The following is a 23,349-nucleotide window of genomic DNA, read 5'->3' on the forward strand; positions in this document are numbered from 1 at the left end:
ATAGGTTTTGAGGTGATGAATCTATTAATTCTCTGGATTTAATTATTCCACAATGTATACATATATCATAACATCACATTATACCTCCGTAAATACATACAATTTTAATTTGTCAATTAACATTTTTTTAAAAGAATAGTGTGGCCAGTTGGGGAGGTAGTTTTTTCTTTTTTCCTCTAGTCTCTACTCAGTCTCCAAGATCCCATTCCCCATAAAGTTCCTGTCACCCAGGTGGAGTGCAGTGGCACAATCATAGCTCACTGCACCCTCTCCCTCTTGGGCTCAAGCGATCCTCCCGCCTACAGGTACATGCCACCACGCCCAGCTAATTTTTGTAGTTTTTGTAGACATGGGGTTTCACCATGTTGCCTAGGCTGGTCTCGAACTCCTCAGCTCAATCAATCTGCCCACTTTAGCCTCCCACAGTGCTGGGATTACAGGTGGGAGCCACCAAGCCCAACCCATGAAGTTCCTAACTTTTTATCTCCCTGGGAGTGCACAGCCTACACACACCAGTTTCTCTTTAGAACATACTTAAGAGTCTTGGCTTAGCATCCAACACACAGAACTTTAACACTTCTACGGATCTGTGCACCTGTCTATGGTGTGGGGTTTTTAAGATCTCTTTCTAATGACACTTTATTTTGCAAAGCAGGACAGTTTCATTCCCAGAAGAGCAGGTATGGTAAATCCTTTGTTCCAGTAATGAAGACAATGATCTAAACCCTAAGCCTCAGAGAAGCCCAGAAACCCTCCAGGCCTCCATCTCTCTGCTCCTAGCACCTGCCTCTCTCTTGACATCAACATCATTCTCCCCTCTCACAGCCCAGCTCCGTCCACAGACCCAGGGATTAGGCACCAGCACCTCAGACTAGATTTTAGAGAATTACCATTCAAGAGGCAATCCTCTTCCCTTGGTTCCAATTTCAAGGTTCTCAAAGACTGGAGCAGGGCTAGTTTGAGGCAATGTGCCCCATCGCATAGCCAGAAAGAACCTTACAGTGAAAAGGAGAACAATTCTTCCAAAGTAAGGGAGTGCTGATCCCCAGAGGGAGGACAGATGGGCAACCAAACAGTAACCGGGCCACCACATGCTTCACACTCACTGATCAAGGATTTCTAAAACCACTTTTCTTTTCTCTGAATTTATATAGGACTTTGTATCACTCATAAAGGAATGTCTTATAGGCTGATAACACCTTTCTATTCATGCTTACACTTAACATTTAGGCTAGGATAATTTCCTAACCTCAGTGTCCTCACTATAAGATGGGAATTATTATAATCCCTACCTCATAAATTGTTGGGAGGATTAAAATACTTAGTAAAGTGCCTGACTAATAGAAAGGCATTCAACAAATGTTAGCTATTCATGGTGTCATCATCATTATATTTACCATTATTACTAATCTCCTGTATTGCAAGAATTACAGTTTATATTTTTGTAGACCATCACTGTAGCTAAAGGGTCTTTGGGCCATAGGTGATATTCCATAAAGGTTGGTTAAATTGATCTGTGGTTTTTGACTATGGAAACTCAGAACTCCCTCAAAATGTACAAAACAGATTTACCTGCTAAATAAATCTCTTCAAAGCTGACCCCAGGTTTAATTGAATTAATTCCAATGAATTTGTCACAATGATGGAGAAAGGAAACTTAGAGGGCCCCACAGTTGTTTGCTGGTAAAATGAGAAGTTTGGATTAGATCAATGTTTCCCAAAATATTTTCCTCAGAATGTTAGTGCCCCTCGAATCCTGCACAAAGCAAGAGGTTCATGACCAAGTAGCTTTTAAAACTCCTGTACACTCTACTCCCATTCTTCACAATGCACACTTTCATATTAAAAGTTCTGAGAGGTCCTCAACAGAAGACATCACTTAACTTTTTTTTTTTTTTTTTAAGACAGATTCTCACTCTGTCACCCAGGCTGGAGTACAGTGGCCACCACTCCTGGCCTAAAATTTTTTTTAACCTGGTGCTTCCCAATCTAAACTCACAGGGACCAGTTTTCTTAATGAAAGAGAATCAGACTAGCTTGTAACCATAGCTGGTGACACTCTCCTGCCCCATTCCTTGTATGTCCTCAGTGGACTAGGTCAGGAATAAATAAATTTTCCTGATTCTCAAGGGCTGGTCACTCCTTTGCACTGAGCTCAAATCTTCTCTGTAGCATGGGTCACAATGAATGGTAGCCCTGATAGCCTAGAGTAGCCTTTCAGCCTTCTCTGAGCTTCTAAAGACTGAGGATCCTTGGCATGAAATGGAGCAACTGGTATACCCTTGCTTCCTCTGGGGACTCTCTTACTCTCAAAAAGGCATCAGCCATCATCTCCATCTAGAGAATATACTAGCTGACTCAGCTTGACCAGCCTGTCCCAAAATGAGAACATGGGTAAAATAAGCATTGAAACACTTCATTCCTTGTAGATTCACAAAACATATTAGCATATTACAGACTATGAAGTTCTTCAGGAAAAAAGAAACCTATTTAACTTTAATCCAACATTGCCAAGTTTTATTTGACCATGGAAGATTTTTCCAAAACACTTACAAACAGATCAAGGACATTAATCTTTCATGAAACACTAGATCCCCAAGGTCCTCTCCAGCTACATCATTCTGTGATTTTCTTTTTTATTTATGATGCATTAAAAGATTAATCTCTATCAGACATCCATTTAGAAATTCACCAGAATGTGCAAAGGCAGCAGGTAAAATTGCTGAAGGGTATTATAAAAATACCCTCCAGTGATTTTTGAAACTTAAACTGAAATATTTATATAACTATATATTTCAGTTTGTATATTATATATATATGTATATACACACATATATATGTGTGTATATATATTGGTGTATGTATATCTATATCTATGTATATATGGCATTATATCCATTTTACAGATGCAGAAACTGAGCTTTAGAGGGGGTGAGCAATTGGTCCAAAGCCACACAGCACACAGGTAGTCATTGATAAAGGTAAAAACAAGAGTTGAAGCCTGAGGTGTAAGGACACAGAGACAAGTACACAAATGTTTCCAAGTTACACATATGACACGTGCCTTTAACATGAATTTCTTGAACATTCATTTAGAGGCCTTACAATGAAGACATCAGAGTGGCAGCAAGTTCTGTTGGAATCAGGGGAGCGTGTTCTTCTATAATCCCCTGGCTAACAGGAAAGCACACTGATTTGGCCCATGGTAGTTATACACTCCCATTGAGTCAGGGGCCACTTCTATGCACACAGGAGGTGCTAAAAATATGCTGTTGACTCATTGCCTCTAAGAGCAGAAGAAATGCCAAAAGTATAGGACAAGAGGCAGAAAAGCACACGGAAAAATGTCGTAGGGCAGTCCTCTGAGGAAGTGTTAGATCCCTTTGAAATCTGTCCAAACACTTTCTTGTGCTGGGGAAAGTCAATTACATATTTCAAGCAACCCCACATGTCATACGAGTATCTTGTACGTGTTTGTGTACTCGTGTCTGTGAACTTACATCTCAGACTTCAACTTCTCGCTCCCCACCCTTATCAATGACTGCCTGCATGGCCTTGGGCAAGTTGCTTTCCCTCTTCAAAGCTCAGTTTCTGCATCTATAAAATGGACATAATGCTACCTACCTCATGGGGTTAGTGATCACATTTAAGGAGCTAATATGTGGAAATTGCTTACACAGTACCTATCACATAATAAGGGTTTAATAAGTGATTGATGTAATTGTTTTGATTATTACTACTATTACTAAAATAATAATTACTACAATAATAATGATTCTTATTCTCTATATTAGTATTATCTTTGAAAATGGGCATGGATTACGTCTATGTAACACTTTTGGCACAATATCTAGCATTATATCACACACAAATTAGAGAATTCATGTTATTAAGGATGAAAAAATATTTTTACTGACCCTTAAATTCTTCGTAAGTAACTGCAAAAGAAGCCATTATCCCAACACATGAAATAAAAAAGAAAATTCAGTTCCTCTGGAGTTTGTTTTTGGAGGTAGCCACAGGATACCTAATTTTTTTTTCTTTTCAGAGAGACCGAGGGGCTCACTAGGTTGACCAGGCTGGTCTTGAACTCCTGGTCTCAAGCCATCCTCCCACCTCAGCCTCCCAAAGTGCTGGGATTACATGCATGAGCCACCACATCCAGCCTACCTAAAATATTGAATGCTGTTAATAAATCTCCTGAGGCCAGCATAAGAAGGTGATGGGCAAAACTAATGCAGCTATGTTTTTCTGGCTTTTTCATGTATTGGGCCAAACTTTGAAAAGCACTTACTATTAATGGCTAACTTGCAAAATTTGTGATTTATTAAAAGCAGATTTTAATTGTTTTACCTAAAAATAATAGGCCTGTGATCTGCCAAAGATGAAGATTTAATTTCTAGGTGTTCCCCACAATACCTAGAAACATCAGTGGAATCGATTATTAAACACTTTAGAACTATTCTCATCAAAGTTCTTTAATATATAATACAGCAAAAGAAAAGTTTCTTTTCTAAAGGCTTCTCTATACTTTTTTTAATAGTTGAATTTCATTTCTGAAGGCTCCTAAAAAGAATAGAATTTAGATCTTTATTAAAGAGGAAATATATTTTCCATGTTTAATTTAAATGACATTCCATCAGTCATTTGCAATCTTAGCCTACACAGAATTTTTTTTTTTTTTTGGTAGTTTTTATGTTTGGCTTTAGGAGGGGATTCCCAATAATCTCTATATAAATATTTCTAATCTCTATATAAATATTTTAACATTTCAATGTAAATTAGTTTTTTAAAACTATCTTATCCATAAAAGTAATGAATTTGCATGGCTGAGGGTGAAATAATATGTTACCAGGACCCCTCAGTTTTGGGGGTTGTGAGTAGATCCCATCTTCATGTTCCTCCAGCCCAGCCCAAGCCTGGCTCAGGTCCTCCTCCCCCATTTGCCAGGAACCACCATCCCCAGGGATTCTATGTGCCCTGCCTGACCAGTGTTCTCCATCAGAGTTTACCAATCTTTTGTTCATTCCCTCAGAGCACAGCTAAGCAAGAGTACACTAATTTGAAAATTAACTCAAGGAAATAGAGGAACAATATCCCCAACACATTGCATTTTAACATAGGGTTTCCTGGACACACTGTTTCAACCCAAGAGTTGGGCTAATAGTAGGAGTTCCATCTGCTAAAATACGGCTGTCAGCTTCAGAGGGAAATTCATGAACGTCTTCGTAGTTTGTTTTTACGTTTCACTTGGCACTGTTTCTAAAATTTCCTCTGAAGCCAAAAAATAAGTTATTTCCCAGCACACTGGGCACTTTTCATTTATCATTGGATTGATTTTTGTAACTTGCAGTAGGAGCTGAAATCGACCAGGGGGTTCTTATCCAACAGACAGCAGCAAAACTCTTTGTGTATCTGCGTTCCTTTCAACAAGCGTGACTTCCTCAATGGCATCATTCGTGAGCGTAACACAGAGCTCAGCAATAACGTTTCTTCACTAACCCTACCAGGTATCCAACATAGGATGTTACTTCCTTTCACTGTTTTCCGACTCCTGGCAGATATTAATCATTGGGATTTGGGAACAAGGAAATAGAATTTCTGAGAATGCTTGGGAATTCCCAAATTCATATGATTTTCATAACACTTCACTTACAAGTTTTTGAAAAATAATAAATGACTATAATAACAAGCAAATAGTCGTTTTTTTCTGTAACAGGATTATATGAAAAGTTTTAGTAGTCTTCTGTTTTAAAGAGATATGATAACAAATGATGATTTCTTATTATTAGGAGCCAACATATTGTAACAAGATTATAAAATCCAATAGCATTAATAGAGAAAACATTAAAAAGAAATGAATGTTATCACAAAATAAATGCTAAAGAAAAGTCCTTTAAAGATTGAAAGGTAACACCACAAATACTTAATGCTTTAATCGTTGTTTACATGACATTGTTATACAAGGCATCAATCATCCCCTCCAATACCATTTAAATAACATAACATTCTGATCTCCTGGCAAGATGAATAGCACTAGAAAGAAGCAACTGTCAAAATTGCTGATTTAAGGGTATATTTTGTTTCTAAAACTTGGCATTTCTTAGAAAACCTCTCATAGGATTTGTAAAACATATACTATGCCTAGGAACACATTAATATTTATTTGCAGAAATGGTTCACTGTTAGCAGTGGACAAGGCCATGAACACACACTTGTAACACAGCAACAGATACAAGAAAGTCTGACTGAGGCTCCTTTACTGCTCCTGTCCTGTTCACCTTAACTTTCATCTCCACATGTCAGTGCTTCCTCATCTTGCTTGACTTGAAGTCAGTGCATTTCTTCAAGCCAGTAAGTTCTCTATACTGACTATTAAGCTGTAATTTTCACAGGAAAATTAGAATGTTCCTTCCCATTTTCCTAATTTCTCAACTGATTTTTCTCAGAATTCAGAATCCATAAATATTGAAATGCCAGGAGAGAATTTCCAAATGGAAATGCTGTTCCCTTCGTCCATTTTCAGAAGAAACCGTAGGATAGTGTTATCCTTCTCTTCTCCAATTTTTTTTTCCTGCAAACTTATGGTTATCACCTCTTTAAGTGAGTAGCTCACAATTTTGCCTCCCCTGCAAATGGTCCCAAAACAGTGAAGTGGGTCCTCTTTAGCTGTGTCTTTAGTACATAATCCTGCATTTCTGACCATATGCAGGGAGTGTGACCCAGGGAAGGATCCCTGACTCAATGGGATTTCTCTTGCTGTCTCTAGAATTTGAACACCGGAACCCAGACGTACAGAGGCTGGGAGCCATCGTGGTGTGCTATATTGATGACGGCAGCAGTGGGTGGTGTGGGGGCAGTTAATTGACAGCTACCTGTTGCTGACATCCCAGGAACTGCCTGAACCTCCTCTTTCCCAGTCATAAGATATCTAAGATTCTGCAGTATTCTTCATTAAATCCTAGCATGGTTTAAGCTAGCCAGAATTAGGTTCTGTTGCTTTCAATCAACAGAACCTTAGCTAATACATTGTTATTTCCTGGTCTTTGTTCCTTTAATTTTCCAGGAAAAGAAGGGAAAATGGCTTACTGGTTTTAAAAAGAGACAAGGGACAACATACCATTTATGCAAAATTTAGAAGCACTCAAAGGAAACTCTGGAAAGTTCCTGAGACATACCTAGGTAGGATCAGCATAAAACTTGAACAGTGTATCTAGATCATGGTTGCCATGGTTGCCTTGACACAATGAACATCTGTATCAAGATCATATTTTCTTGGTGGGACAGAGAGAAGCACAAGGCGGGACTCTCATTTACAGTAATCCTTGTTTTCCAGGAACCATACAACCCAGTTTGTCCAGAGCTGTTCATCTTAAGTTTGTTATCCCACCATAATTATAAATAGAACCTCCGTTTTCTCTCAGGAATATCCCACTTTGGATGATAATTTCTGTGACTACCCATTAAGAATATTTAATAAGTATAGAAAACTGCTTCTCTATATTTTTTGTATGTTTGAAACATTTTATAACAGAAATATCTTTAAAGTTATCACCTACACAGAATATAGCTGCCAAATGCTCCTACTCTGCTATTCTAACCATGAATCCCTCTGGGGCCCCTTCCTCCTACGGCGCTTGTAAGGATGAAATGAAATAAGCTCTATGAAGTGCCCAACAGTGACCAACACTGACTAAAATACAGCCACCATAGGAGGCCTTCCCTTATGTTCACCAAACTCCTGATAAGTTATTCGGTGATGTTTTAATCTTAATATTTTATGTAGATTATACATTCATCTGATTCAAAATGCAAAAGGTACAAAAGCGTATACAGTTAAAAGTTTCCCAACCCACTACCATTTATCTCCCTGGAGGCAACTGTTCCCAGATTTTTGAATATCCTTAAAGAATATCATATGTATGGAAAAGAAAGATTATATATTTATATGCATCTGTGTATGCATTTTCCTATGAGAGGCTCACAAAGTCTCCTTGAAGAGATATCATTATTACAAATACCCCTCAATTTACAATGGGGGTTATATTCCAATAAACTTATGAAAATATTGTAAGCTGAAAATGCATTTAATACACTTAACCTACTAAACATCATAGCTTAGCTCGGCCTACCTTAAACACTCACATTAACCTACAGTTAGGCAAAATCATCTAACAGAAAGCCCATTTTATAATAAAGTGGGCTTTGAATATCTCATGTAATATAATGAATACTGTACTGAAAGTGGAAAACAGAATGGTTGTATGAGTACTCAAAGTACAGCTTCTGCTGAATGTGTATTGCTTTCAAACTATCTTAAAGTTGAAAAATCATAAGTCAAAATATTCTAAGTCAGGGATTGTTTGTACTTCTACTTTACATGATGAAATTGAGCCTTGAAAAGATTAAGTGACTCGCCCAAGGTCACACTGGCAGTTAAATAGTGAAACTTGGATCCAAATTGTTCAGTCACTACATGTATTGTCTTGAAATTTGAAAAAGAGGAAGAGGAATTAAACTACTAAATTGAAGGACTATTTTAGGCATAGAAGAAGCAGATGCCTTCATGTCCAAGTGATTGTGAAAAGCCCACTTGCCCCAAAATATGTCTCCTGGTCATATGAAATTCCACCATTTCAGATTTTTACCTGGGGATTTAGAGTAATCTGCTGTTTTCCTAGAGCTCCCCTAAAATAGAAATAGAAAATTTTGGAAGGCTAAATATATGCTAACATTGGAAAACTCATTTTCTCCCCTTCGTAAGGCAAGGTACTGAAGGAGGGGGCCCTACGGGCCGTGCAGGGACATCCTGGAGGCATGGGGAGAAGAAACTGAAAGGCAAGTTTGTATGGAACAAAGAATACCGATCTCAGGATTCTCCCTTGAACCTGCCCTAACTTTGTTCAAATAGACTTAGCCACTGACCTGCTGTCAAAAGACCACAGCCAATCTGACTTGTTTTCAATATAATGATGAATATTGATTTGGTCCCTTCATGCAACATTCTCAGCTGGATCTTTTTTGACCAAGGATATACATTACTTGGTGAGTACAGGCAGTTAATTCTTCCACACGGGACTTCGGAGTTTCTGAGTTAACCAGAATCACCCACCTTAACATCTGCCAGTTTATACCCCAAGTCCTGACCAGTGCCCCCTACCTGCTATGCCTCATGTTTTCAATAGAGCATAAAATCAGAAATGAAAGATGAAACATCATAGCCAATATCACAGAAATACAAAGGATCCTAAGAAACTGCTAGGTATAATTACACACTAACTAATTGGATCATCTAGAAGAAATGGATAAATTCCCAGACACATAAAACCTACCAAGATTGACTCATGAAGAAATTTAAAAATCTGAACAGACTAATAGCAAGCAAGGAGGTTGAATCCATAAGAAAATGTCTCCTATCAATGAAAAACCCCAAACCAGATGGCTTCCCAGATTAATTCTACCAAATATTTTAAGAAGAACTAATACCAGTCCTTCTCAAACTCTTCCAAAAAGCTGAAGTGGAGGGAATACTTCCAAACTCATCTTACAGGGCCAGCATTACCCTGATTCCAAAGCCAGACAAGAACACTACAAGAAAGGAAAATGACAGGCCAATATCCTTGATCTACATAGATGCAAAAATCCTCAACAAAATCCTAGCAAACCAAATTCAATAGCACATTGAAAGAATCATTCACCATGATCATGTCATGGTTCAACATAAGCAAATCAATACATATAATATACCATATTAGAAAAATAAAGGATAGAAACTATATGGCCATCACAATAGATATAGAAAAAGTTTTTGACAAAATTCGAAACCCTTTCATGGTGAAAAAAAAAACACCCAACAGATCACGTATTGAGGGACTGTATCCCAACAAAATAAAGGCCATATATGAGAAACCCATAGCTAACACCATGATCAATGGTGAAAAGTTGAAACTTTTCCTCTACCATCAGGAACAAGACAAGGATGCCCACAGACACCACTTCTCAGGGTAATTAGGCAAAAGAAAGAAATAAAAGGCATCCTAATAGGAAAGGAAGAAGTGAAACTGTCTCTACTGACAGCATGATCTTGTTATATATAGAAAACCCTACAAACTTCACTAAAAAAAGGTTAGAACTCAACACAAAGAAGGGAACAATAGACACTGGGGGACTCCAAACGTGGGAGGGAAGGATGGTGGGAGCAAGGGTTGAAAAACTACCTATCGATTACTATGCTCACTGCTTGGGTGGTGGGATCATTAGAAGCCCAAACCTCAGCACCATGCAATATACCTGTTTAAGAAACCTGTACATCTACCCTCCTGACTCTAAAATGAAACATACAATATTTAAAAAACAAAAACAAATAAATAAAATTTGAAAACTGTTAGAACTGAACGGATAGGTGAAATCAGTAAAGTTGTAGGATACAAAATCAACAGATAGAGCCTTGAACACAGCAACATCCAGCTGTCTGACACGAAAGTCTCAGGGGCAAGAAAACCTCTATATGCACTCAGAAATAATGAGCTAAGTTGTGTTTATGTCTGAAAGGATGTTAAGAACTTCATTCATGTTACATCAGAGCCAACAGAAAGAACCAACAGGAAACCTGTACCCAACAAACAGAAATGACAAGATGAAGGGAAAGCCGAGGTAAGGGCTTACCTTAGAAAGGGCAAGTGATTAGCTCAATATGCAATACAATGTTTGCTCCTGAGCCAAAAATTTGTACAATAATTTGGATATTACTTGCACAACCAGAAAAATCAGCCACTCATTAGGAAAATGTGTTTCTGTAGAAGTCTTAGGACTCAGCTATCTATAATAACATGAAAAGACAATATTTTCATCCAAAATGAGTATTTTTGTTTGTCTTGGCTTGTTATTCTAACGTCAACAGCCTCTAAATAAACTGTTGAAGTACATGATATAACCACCTCTTTCTCCATCTTTCCCATTGCTCCCATAGGGTTTCAGTTGTGCAATTTCACCATTAGCAAAGCTTTTTGCTGAAATCTGGCTTTTCAAAGGGAGAGTATCCAGAAACAGAAGATGCTGATCTGGGAGGCTCTTCCTAATAGAACTGCTGCTTCAGTTTAACTTGAAAAAGCCCACACCCAGTTCCTAATGACAAACATCTGAACACCGGGTCTTCCCCTGAGCAAGACCATGCTATGCCTCCTGCTCGCTCTGTTCTATAAGCAACCCACAGATTGCTCCCTGTGAAGAGGAGCCTGCCAGGGGAGCAGCATTCCACCAGACCCTGATTTAGCAAGATATTTCCATATCATTCCCCCAACCAGCTGGAAGTCCTCCACTGCTCTTGTGTAAAAATCTAACTCATCTCACTGAATTTCCTGATTTAAAAGTCTAATTCATTTCACCAAAAGTGTGACAGAAGGAAACCAAGTACACCATCTCTCTCTTACCAAACCAAAGCTATTGCATGTGCATTCTGGGGGGGAAACATGGTCCAAATATGTTATGGAGGGGGTGCCAGCCCAGTGTCATCCTCTTACTATTGCCATAGGATCTTGGCTGATGGCATCAGAGGAAAAACAAGTTTATCGATTACTTTCAACCATTAAGCTCACTCCTCCATGAAAAATATGTCACAAGTCCAATGTCTCTTATTAAAATAAGCACTGCAAAATATAAAGGAGTCACAGTTTTAAAATGGGACACACGTTCTCTAAGCGGTGAACCACGTTAGAGGTGCACTGTTTACAATGTATAAAGTCCCCTGGAGCCAGGGTTAGGAAGCGCATCTGTTCTTTGATGTTCTGGGATGAAGGAGAAAGGAAAATGTGCTGCCAGAAGTGAGTGGGAAGGAGCCCATGAGATAAAGGAAGTAAATCCATTTGCTGATTGCAATAATAATGGTAATACACGAAGCTATACATACATACATACATACATACATACATACATACATACATGCAAACTTTCACATTTTTTAAAAAAAAGAACTTAAGGCTTCCACTCATGTAATCAGCCCTTATGAACTCTCCTGATTAGCTGCAAGGAAAATCTTCCTTTCTCCTCTTTATTGCACCATCCTGGGCTCCCTTTTGACTTTTCTTTTTTTTTAACTTATAAACGAACAGCTCATATTCTGAAGTTTGTAGTCCCCTCCCGCCCCCTCTCTCTCTATACGGCTCATTTACATTGGCAGCTGTCGTGCTGCTGGGCATCCTCAAACCCACAAGTTTCCCTTTAATGTTTGAGCAGACAAACATGATCATGCACTAGGCATCACTGTGCCACTCAAAATGCTTTTTTGTTTTTTTTTATTGCATCTGAGAGAAATCTCAAGGTTGCAAACCTGGAGTCAGAATTGTCTCCATGTGTCTCAGTGGGAAGAGTATCGTGTGAAGGAACAAGTTGATTCTACTAATCAAAAGGAATTTTTTTTGATATCAGGTCATCCTCCGAATGAATTTATATTACCGAGTGGAGGGTCACATGAAGAAAATGGTCAAACACCACCACCTAGAGCAAGAGCTGAGAAGTGCAGCGGAGCCGGGCTATGTCAGGAAAGAAAAGCAGCTGGGGCCTGGCTCAGCGCTCTCCCCTCTGCTCCTGTCTGCACGGAAAGATTAGGATGACAGTGGCAGGAAGCCTGTGCACCTAGTATGCATCACTTGAAGGGAACACACAGATTCCAGTAAACAGTTGGAAGGAAATGTTAATACCAGGCTCTGCTAAACAATATCAAATGAGTCCTAGATGAGGCAAGCGACTTTCATCAAAGTTTCCTGATACCTGAAAAGACAGCCCAGGGGATCCTGCGCTACATGTGGTGTATGTAAATTAAGCGTTTTTTTTTCCCCTTTGTAATCAAGGCTCATACACAAACAAAATCACACTTTAGAAATGGCCTATTTCAACTTGTAACTAGCTTGCTTTCAGGGGCTCCAGGTCAAAATGAAATAGAGCACAAAGACGCTTTCTCCTTAGGGAACATACACAAATTCACTCTGTCCGTTTCTTTCCCACATGGAGCAACAAAGCCATCAGACCTCTCCAACCACCCATCGGGTCCTTCCTGATTAAAGTGAGATAAATCACAGCCCTCTCTCTCCAGATGGCAGGCGACAAGAGGGGAATGCTTGCCTCAAGAAGTCCTCCCCATCCCTCTGCATTCATGCAAGCCCGAGCGGAGAGATGCAAGAAATTACGGATGCATTTTAATTCCCCAGACCCTGCAATTAAAAATGGAAATTTTTTGGCCACGCCTGTTGGCTCACGCCTGTAATCCCAGCACTTTCAGAGGCCGAGGTCGGCAGATCACCTGGGGTCAGGAGTTCGAGACCAGCCTGGCCAACATGGTGAAACCCTGTCTCTACTAAAAATACAAAAATTAGCTAGGAATGGTGGTGGGCGCCTGTAGTCCCAGCTACTCGGGAGGATGAGGCAGGAGAATCACTTGAACCCGGGAGGCAAAGTTTGCAGTGAGCCAAGATCGCACCACTGCACTCCACTCTGGGTGACAAAGCAAGACTTCATCTCAAAAAATGTTTTTAAAAAATGGAAGTGTTGTTCTTTCATTTGTAAATGTGTTTTGGTAAAAGAGGGGCAGTTTAAGCAACCCTTTCTATTGTCTACATTGTTAAAATTCATCCGACATGGACTCTTGACTCTGTTTTGCCTGGGCAGACCCAATTCAAGCATTTACAACAGCTATAACCTCCTCAAATCAAAAAGAGGAATCAGCATTATTGCTAAGTTCAAATAAGGTCTTGTTTTATTTCACTTTTTTATTTTTGAATGCAGCCATTCCTCCATGTGCTGTCATCAGGTAAGATTGTCAGTCCTGATTAGGTAAAGGTATTATTACAAAATGCAATTCTTAAAAATTCAGTGTCTAACTACACTTTTACTAAGCCTTTCCCCCTCCCCTATGTATTCTCCCTTAGACACCCCTTCTCAAATTTAAAATCACAGAAACTAAAATATGATGCCTAAAGAGAGCCTAGCGACTGCCCAGTCCTCTAATTTGATGAGTGGGAGTACTGAAGCCCAGAGGAGGTCAAGTAATTTGTTCCCAATGTCTTAGATAAGAAGAAAATGACCAGCTGGGAAATCCCACTCATGTCAAGGCAGAGGCACAGGGCCACAGACTGTGGTTGAATTGTGCCACACTCCTACATCCTTCTTTAGGAATCACAGAACATTCCTGTGTTGAGTCGGAGTCACTGACTTCCTTTTCAGGCTGATTGAGTTCTGTCCTTACAGGCTGCGACAAGAAGTTTTGGTATTATGCTACACCAAGACCATTTATCTAGTTCAAGAAATGCACAGTCCTTAGAGCCCAGCAACTTTCCCCATGTCCAGTAAATGTAGCTTCTCCATTAGAAGCTGTCAGAATGGAGCTTTCTGGCTCATCTTGATTTTGATTTGTGCAAGAATGAATGGTTGTGCTAAGACAGCTTTCCTAGCTGATAGAGAGCGAAACTTTTTTCTCATAATCTATAAAAAAATTAAATTAGAACTTTTTTCTCATAATCTGTGAAAAAATATTAAATTAAATCTGGCTCGTCTTGATTTTGATTTGTGCAAGAATGAATGGTTGTGCTAAGACAGCTTTCCTAGCTGATAGTGAGCAAAACTTTTTTCTCATAATCTATAAAAAATATTAAATTAGAAGCATAGAGTTTATTTCATGACTTTTATCTTCCTGCAATTTTCTTGTGGGCATAAATGATTTGTTTTTATCCTGCCTGCCCCCCAATCCCTTTTCCAAGAGACTAAAAGAGTATCTAGTGCAAAGTGGAGACTCAAATATTTTTTAATAAACAGTGATCCCAGCCACCCAGTGCATGTTGCCAAATGCCAACCCCATAAATAATCAAACACATCATCTCATTCAGCCAATCAAAATCAAGTGCTACCTATTTTTTTAAGTTTTCATAGCCCTTGGGCATCTGCTTTCTCAGCATTTCCCAAACTTGAGTCATTCTCATCCTGCCTTCCTAATTTTGACCTGTCAATTACCTCTACTATTATTTATTTCATATATTTTTAAATAGACCCACTTTTGAAACTTAAATACACGCCTTTTAAAAGGAAGCTTTCTTACTACTATACATCAAAAGCCATTATTACTTGTTCTAAGTACTCATAACAAGATGGTCACAACTATTAAAATTTACTAATGTGCATCCACATACTCTCTAAATTCATGGAGCATCTGCACACACTTTAAGAAACAATTCTGCATTACTCACTCAATTTTCTTGACATCCTTCTGAGGCAGGACAAACCTTGGGCCCAAAGAATTGAGGTAGGAGTCCAAGCAAGTTGCCAGCCACATAAAGGCAAACCTTGGCTCGGAAGTCAGGACTACCAGCCCCTAGGTTATGGTTCATGCTCTTTCCTCTGCTCTCCAGAACCTCCTATCTCCAAGTGTAGTTAGCAGCCCAGATGCAGCAGCATCCTCTAGAGACTTGTTAAAAATGCAGAAGCTCAGGCTCCACCCCAGGCCTATGCAGACTGAATCTGCATTTTAACAAGGTCCAGGTAATTCACGTGCACATTAAGTTTGAAAAGGCCTGGTCTAGATCAGCTGTTCTCTAACTTAGCAGCACATTAGAACCATCTGTAGAGACTTTAAAAATACCAGTGCCTGGGCTTCAACTCCCAGAGAATCTGACTTAAGTGTCTGGGGTTTGCCCTGAGTCTAGGTATTTTTAAAAACTCCTCAGCTTATACAAAGCTGGCAGGGCTGGGTATGTGTATAAACGTGGAAATATCTGCACCGCTATGTGTATAATCTTGGAAATTGCTATACCGCAATCTGTATAAAAGTGGAATTATCTTCACTGCTATCTGTATAAACGTGGAAATATCTACACCGCTATCTCTATAAACGGGGAAATATCTACACCGCTATGTGTATAAACGTGGGAATATCTACACCGCTATCCCGATAAACGTGTAAACATTTACACGGCTATCTGTATAAACATGTAAATATTTACACCGCTATCTCTAAAAACATGGAAATATCTACACCGCTATGTCTATAAACATGAAAATATTTACACCGCTATCTGTATAATCATGGAAATATTTACACCGCTATCTGTTAAAACTTGGAAATATTTACACCGCTATGTCTATAAAAATGGAAATATCTACACCGCTATCTCCATAAACATGAAAAAATATACACTGTTGTTTGTATGAACATGAAAATATCTACACCGCTATCTCTATAAACATACAAATATCTACATTGCTGTGTGTATAAACATGGAAATATCTACACAGCTATCTGTATAAACATGGAAATATCTACACGGCTATCTGTATAAACCTGGAAATATCTACACGGAAAGCTGTATAAACAAATATCTACACAGCTATTTGTGTAAACATGGAAATATCTGCACCGTTATCTGTATAAAGATGGAAATATCTACACCACTATCTGTAAAACGTGGAAATATCTACATCGCTCTCTGTATAATCCTGGAAATATCCACAAAGATATCTGTATAAATATGGAAATATCTACACCGCTATCTGTATAAACAAGGAAATATCTACACCGCCATCTGTATAAACATGGAAATACCTACACCGCTATCTGTATAAATATGGAAATATCCACACCACTATCTCTATAAACGTGGAAATACCTACACCGCTTTCTCTATAAACATGGAAATATCTACACTGCAATCTCTATATACATGGAAATATCTACACCGCCATCTCTATAAACATGGAAATATCTACACTGCCATCTTCAGAAACATGGATGTATCTACACCGCCATCTGTATAAACATGGAAATATCTACACCACTATCTGTATAAACATGGAAATACCTTCACTGCCATGTGTATAAACATGGAAATATCTACACTGCCATCTGTATAAAGATGGAAATATCTACGCCGCTATCTCTATAGACATGTAAATACCTACACCGCTATCTGTATAAACATGGAAATATCTACACTGCCATCTGTATAAAGATGGAAATATCTACACCGCTATCTCTATAAACATGAAAATACTTACACCACCATCTCTATAAACATGGAGATATTTACACCGCTATCTCTAAAAACATAGAAATAACTACAACGTCATCTCTATAAAAATGAAAATATCTACACCGCCATCTGCATAAACATGGAAATATCTACACCGCTATCTGTATAAACATGGAAATATCTATACCGCAGTCTCTATAAACATGGAAATATCTCCACCGCTATCTGTATAAACATGAAAATATCTACACCGCTTTCTGAATAAACATGAACATATCTACACCGCAATCTGTATAAACATGGAAATTTCTACAACGCTATGTGTGTAAACATGGAAATAATTACACAGCTATCTGTGTAAACTTGGAAATATCTACACAGCTCTCTGCGTAAACATGGAAATATCTACACGGCAATCTGTGCAAAGATGGAAATAACTACACCGCTATCTTTGTAAACATGGAAATATCTACACCGCTACCTGTATAAACATGGAAATATCTGCACCGCTGTCTGTATAAACAAGGAAATATCTACACAGACATCTGTATAAACTTGGAAATATCTACACTGACATCTGTAGAAAGATGGAAATATCTACAAAGCGATCTGTATAAACATGGGAATTTCTACACCGCTACCTGTATAAACATGGAAATATCTACACCGCTATCTGTATCAACAAGGAAATAACTACACCGCAATCTGTATAAACATGGAAATATCTACACAGCAATCTGTGCAAAGATGGAAATATCTACAACGCAGTCTCTATAAACATGGAAATAACTACTCCGCTCTCTGTATAAAAATGGAAATAACTACACCGCTATCTGTATAAACATGTAAATTTATACACCGCTATCTGTATAAACATGGAAATATCTCCACCGCTACCTTTTAAACACGGAAATACCTACACCGGTATCTTTAAAAACATGGAAATAACTACACCGCTATCTCTATAAACAATAAAATATCTACAACGCTATCTCTGTAAACATGGAAATATCTACACAGCTATCTGTGTAAACTTGGAAATATCTACACCGCAATCTGTGTAAGCATGGAAATATTTACAACGCTATCTGTGTAAACATGGAAATATTTACAATGCTATCTGTGTAAACAGGGAAATATCTACACAGCTATCTGTAAAACGTGGAAATATCTACACCACTATCTGTATAACCCTGAAAATATCTACACCGCTATGTGTATCAACATGTAAATAACTACACCGCTATCTGTATAAACATGGAAATATCTACAATGATATCTCTGTAAACATGGAAATATCGACACAGGTATCTGTGTAAACTTGGAAATATCTACACCGCTATCTGTGTAAAGTTTGCAATGTCTACACTGCCATCTGTGCAAAGATGGAAATATCGTTACGGCTATATCTGTAAACATGGAAATATCTACACTGCTATATGTATAAACATGGAAATATCTACACCGCCATCTGTATACACATGGAAATATCTACACAGCCTTCTGTATAAACATGGATATAGCTACACCGCTATCTCTATAAACATGGAAATATCTACACGGCTATCTGTATAAACATGGAAATATATCCACCGCTAGCTGTGTAAACATGGAAATATCTACACCGCTATCTGTATATACATGGAAATATCTACACCGCTATCTGTATAAACAAGGAAATATCGACACCGCCATCTTTAGAAACATGGAAATATCTACACCGCCATCTTTATAAACCTGGAAATACCTACACCGCTACCTATATAAATATGGAAATGTCTACACCGCTATCTCTATAAACATGGAAATACCTACACCACTTGCAGTATAAATATGGAAATATCTACACGGCAATCTCTGTAAACATGGAAATATCTACACCGCCATCTATGTAAACATGAAAATATCTACACTGCCATATTCAGAAACATGCCATCTGAATAAACAACGCCATCTGAATAAACATGGAAATATCTACACCGCTATCTGTATAAATATGGAAATATCTACACCACTATCTCCATAAACATGGAAATATCTACACCACGATATGTATAAACATAGAAATATCTCCACCGCTATCTGTATAAACATGGAAATAACTACACCACCATCTCTATAAACATGGAAATAGCTACACAGTCATCTATATAAACATGGAAATACCTACACCGCTATCTGTTTAAACATGGAAATATCTACACTGCCATCTGCATAAACATGGAAATAACTATAGAGCCATCTCTATAAACATTGAAATATCTACACTGCCATCTGTATAAAAATGGAAATATCTACATCGTTATCTGTGTAAACATGGAAATATCTCGACCGCTATCTCTATAAACTTGGAAATATCTCCACCGCTATCTCCATAAACATGGAAATATCTACACTGTAATGTTTATAAACATGGAAATATCAACACCACTGTCTGAATAAACATAGAAATATCTACACTGCCATCTGTATAAACATGGAAACAGCCACACCGCTATCTGCAAGAACATGGAAATATGTACACAGCCATCTGAATAAACATGGAAATATCTACACCGCTATCTCTAAAAATATGGAAATATCTACACCGCTATGTGCATAAACTTGGAAATATCTACACCGCCATCTTTATAAACATGGAAATATCTCCACCGCTATCTGTATAAACATGGAAATATCTCCACCGCTATCTGTATAAACATGGAAATATCTACACCGCTATCTGTATAAACATGGAAATATCTACATCGCTATCTCTATAAACATGAAAATATCCACACCGCTATCTGTATAAACATAGAAATACCTACACAGTCATCTGTGTAAACATGAAAATGTCTACACCACTATGCGTATAAACATGGAAATATCTACACAGCCACCTATATAAACATGGAAATATCTACATCGCTATCTGTATAAACATGGAAATAGCCACACCGTTTTCCGTATAAACATGGAAATAGCTACACCGCCATGTGTAAAAACACGGAAATATCTACATAGTCATCTGTAGAAAAATGGAAGTATCTACACCTCCATCTGTATAAACATGGGAATATCTACACTGCCATCTGTGTACACATGGAAATATCTACACAGCAATCTGTATAAACATGGAAATATCTTCACCGCTATCTCTATAAACATGGAAATACCTACCCCGCTATCTGTATAAACATGGAAATTTCTACACTGCTATCTGTATAAAGATGGAAATATCTACACCGCTATCTGTATAAACTTGGAAACATCTACACCGCCATCCCTATAAACATGGAAATATCCCCAATGCTATCTGTATAAACATGGAAATATCTCCACCGATATCTGTATAAACATGGAAATATGTACAACGCTGTTTGAATAAACATGGAAATATCTGTGCCACTATCTGTATAAAAATGGAAATATCTACATCGCTATCTATATTAACGTGGAAATATCTACACTGCCGTCTGTATAAACACAGAAATACTCACACTGCTATCTGTATAAACATGGAAATATCTACACTGGCATCTGAATAAACATGGAAATATCTACACGGCTATCTGTATAAATATGGAAATACCTACACCGCTATCTTTATAAACTGGGAAATGTCTATACCGCTGTCTGTATAAACGTGGAAATATCTACATTTCTATCTCTATAAACATGGAAATATTTACACCGCCATCTGTATAAATTTGGAAATACCTACGTTGCTATCTCTATAAACATGGAACTGTCTACAAAGCTCTCTGTTTAAACATGGAAATATCTACATGGCTATCTCTATAAACATGGAAATGTCTACAACGCCATCTCTATAAACATGGAAATACGTACAGTCATCTGTATAAACATGGAAATACCTACACCACTATCTGTATAATCACGGAAATATGTACGATGCCATCTGCATAAACATGGAAATACCTACACAGCCATCTCTATAAACATGGAAATATCTACACCGCTATCTCTATAAACATGGAAATATCTTCACCGCTATCTCTATAAACATGGAAATATCTACACCGCTATCTTTATAAACATGAAAATTTCTACACCCCTATCTGTATAAACATGGAAATATCTACACTGCCATCTGTATAAACATGGAACAGCCACACCGCTATCTGTATAAACTTGAAAATATCTACACCGCCATCGGAATAAACATGGAAATACCTACACCGCTATCTATATAAATATGGAAATATCTTCAACGCTATCTGCATAAACTTGGAAATATCTACACCGATATCTGTATAAACATGGAAATATCTCCACCGCTATCAGTATAAACATGGAAATACCTTGACCGCTATCTCTATTAACATGGAAATATCTCCACCTCTATCTCTATATACATGGAAATATCTACACCGCTATCTTTATAAACATGGAAATATCTACACCGATATCTATAAAACATGAAAATATCAACACCACTATCTGTATAAACATGGAAATACCTACACTGCCATCTGTATATACATGGAAACAGACACATCGCTATGTGTATAAACATGGAAATATCTACACCGCCATCTGAATAAACATGGAAATATCTACACCGCTATCAGTATAAATTTGGAAATATGTACACCGCTATCTCTATAAACATGGAAATAACTACACCGCTATCTGTATAAAAATGGAAATCAACTACATCACTATCTCTATAAACATGGAAATATCTACACCGCTATCTGCATAAACTTGGAAATATGTACACTGCCATCTGTATAAACATGGAAATACCTCCATCGCTATCTGTATAAACATGGAAATATCTCCACCGCTCTCTGAATAAACATGGAAATGTCTACATAGCTATGTGTATCAACATGGAAATAGCCACACCGCTATCTGTATAAACATGGAAATATCTACACCGCCATCTGTAAAAACACGGAAATATCTACACAGTCATCTGTATAAACATGGAAATATCTACACCGCTATCTGTATAAACATGGAAATATCTACACCGCTATCTGTATAAACTAGGAAATATCTACACCGCCATCTCTATAAACATGGAAATATCTCCAACGCTATCGTTATAAACCTAGAAATATCTCCACCGCTATCTGTATAAACATGGAAATATCTCCACCGCTATCTGTATAAACATGGAAACAACTACCCCGCTATCTATATAAACATGGAAATGTCTACATCGCTATCTGTATAAACATGGAAATATCTTCACCGCTATCTATTTAAACATGGAAATATCTACATCGCTATCTTTATTAACATGGAAATACCTACACCGCTATGTGTATAAACATGGAAATAACTGCACCGCTATCTGTATAAACATGGAAATATCTACATCGCTATCTCTATAAACATGAAAATATCCACACCGCTATCTGTATAAACATAGAAATACCTACACAGTCATCTGTGTAAACATGAAAATGTCTACACCACTATCCGTATAAACATGGAAATATCTACACAGCCACCTATATAAACATGGAAATATCTACATCGCTATCTGTATAAACATGGAAATAGCCACACCGTTTTCCGTATAAACATGGAAATAGCTACACCGCCATGTGTAAAAACACGGAAATATCTACATAGTCATCTGTAGAAAAATGGAAGTATCTACACCTCCATCTGTATAAACATGGGAATATCTACACTGCCATCTGTGTACACATGGAAATATCTACACAGCAATCTGTATAAACATGGAAATATCTACACTGCCATCTGTATAAACATGGAACAGCCACACCGCTATCTGTATAAACTTGAAAATATCTACACCGCCATCGGAATAAACATGGAAATACCTACACCGCTATCTATATAAATATGGAAATATCTTCAACGCTATCTGCATAAACTTGGAAATATCTACACCGATATCTGTATAAACATGGAAATATCTCCACCGCTATCAGTATAAACATGGAAATACCTTGACCGCTATCTCTATTAACATGGAAATATCTCCACCTCTATCTCTATATACATGGAAATATCTACACCGCTATCTTTATAAACATGGAAATATCTACACCGATATCTATAAAACATGAAAATATCAACACCACTATCTGTATAAACATGGAAATACCTACACTGCCATCTGTATATACATGGAAACAGACACATCGCTATGTGTATAAACATGGAAATATCTACACCGCCATCTGAATAAACATGGAAATATCTACACCGCTATCAGTATAAATTTGGAAATATGTACACCGCTATCTCTATAAACATGGAAATAACTACACCGCTATCTGTATAAAAATGGAAATCAACTACATCACTATCTCTATAAACATGGAAATATCTACACCGCTATCTGCAT

Source organism: Pan troglodytes, chromosome 12 (genome assembly GCF_028858775.2).
Source record: "Pan troglodytes isolate AG18354 chromosome 12, NHGRI_mPanTro3-v2.0_pri, whole genome shotgun sequence".
Taxonomy (NCBI): domain Eukaryota; kingdom Metazoa; phylum Chordata; class Mammalia; order Primates; family Hominidae; genus Pan; species Pan troglodytes.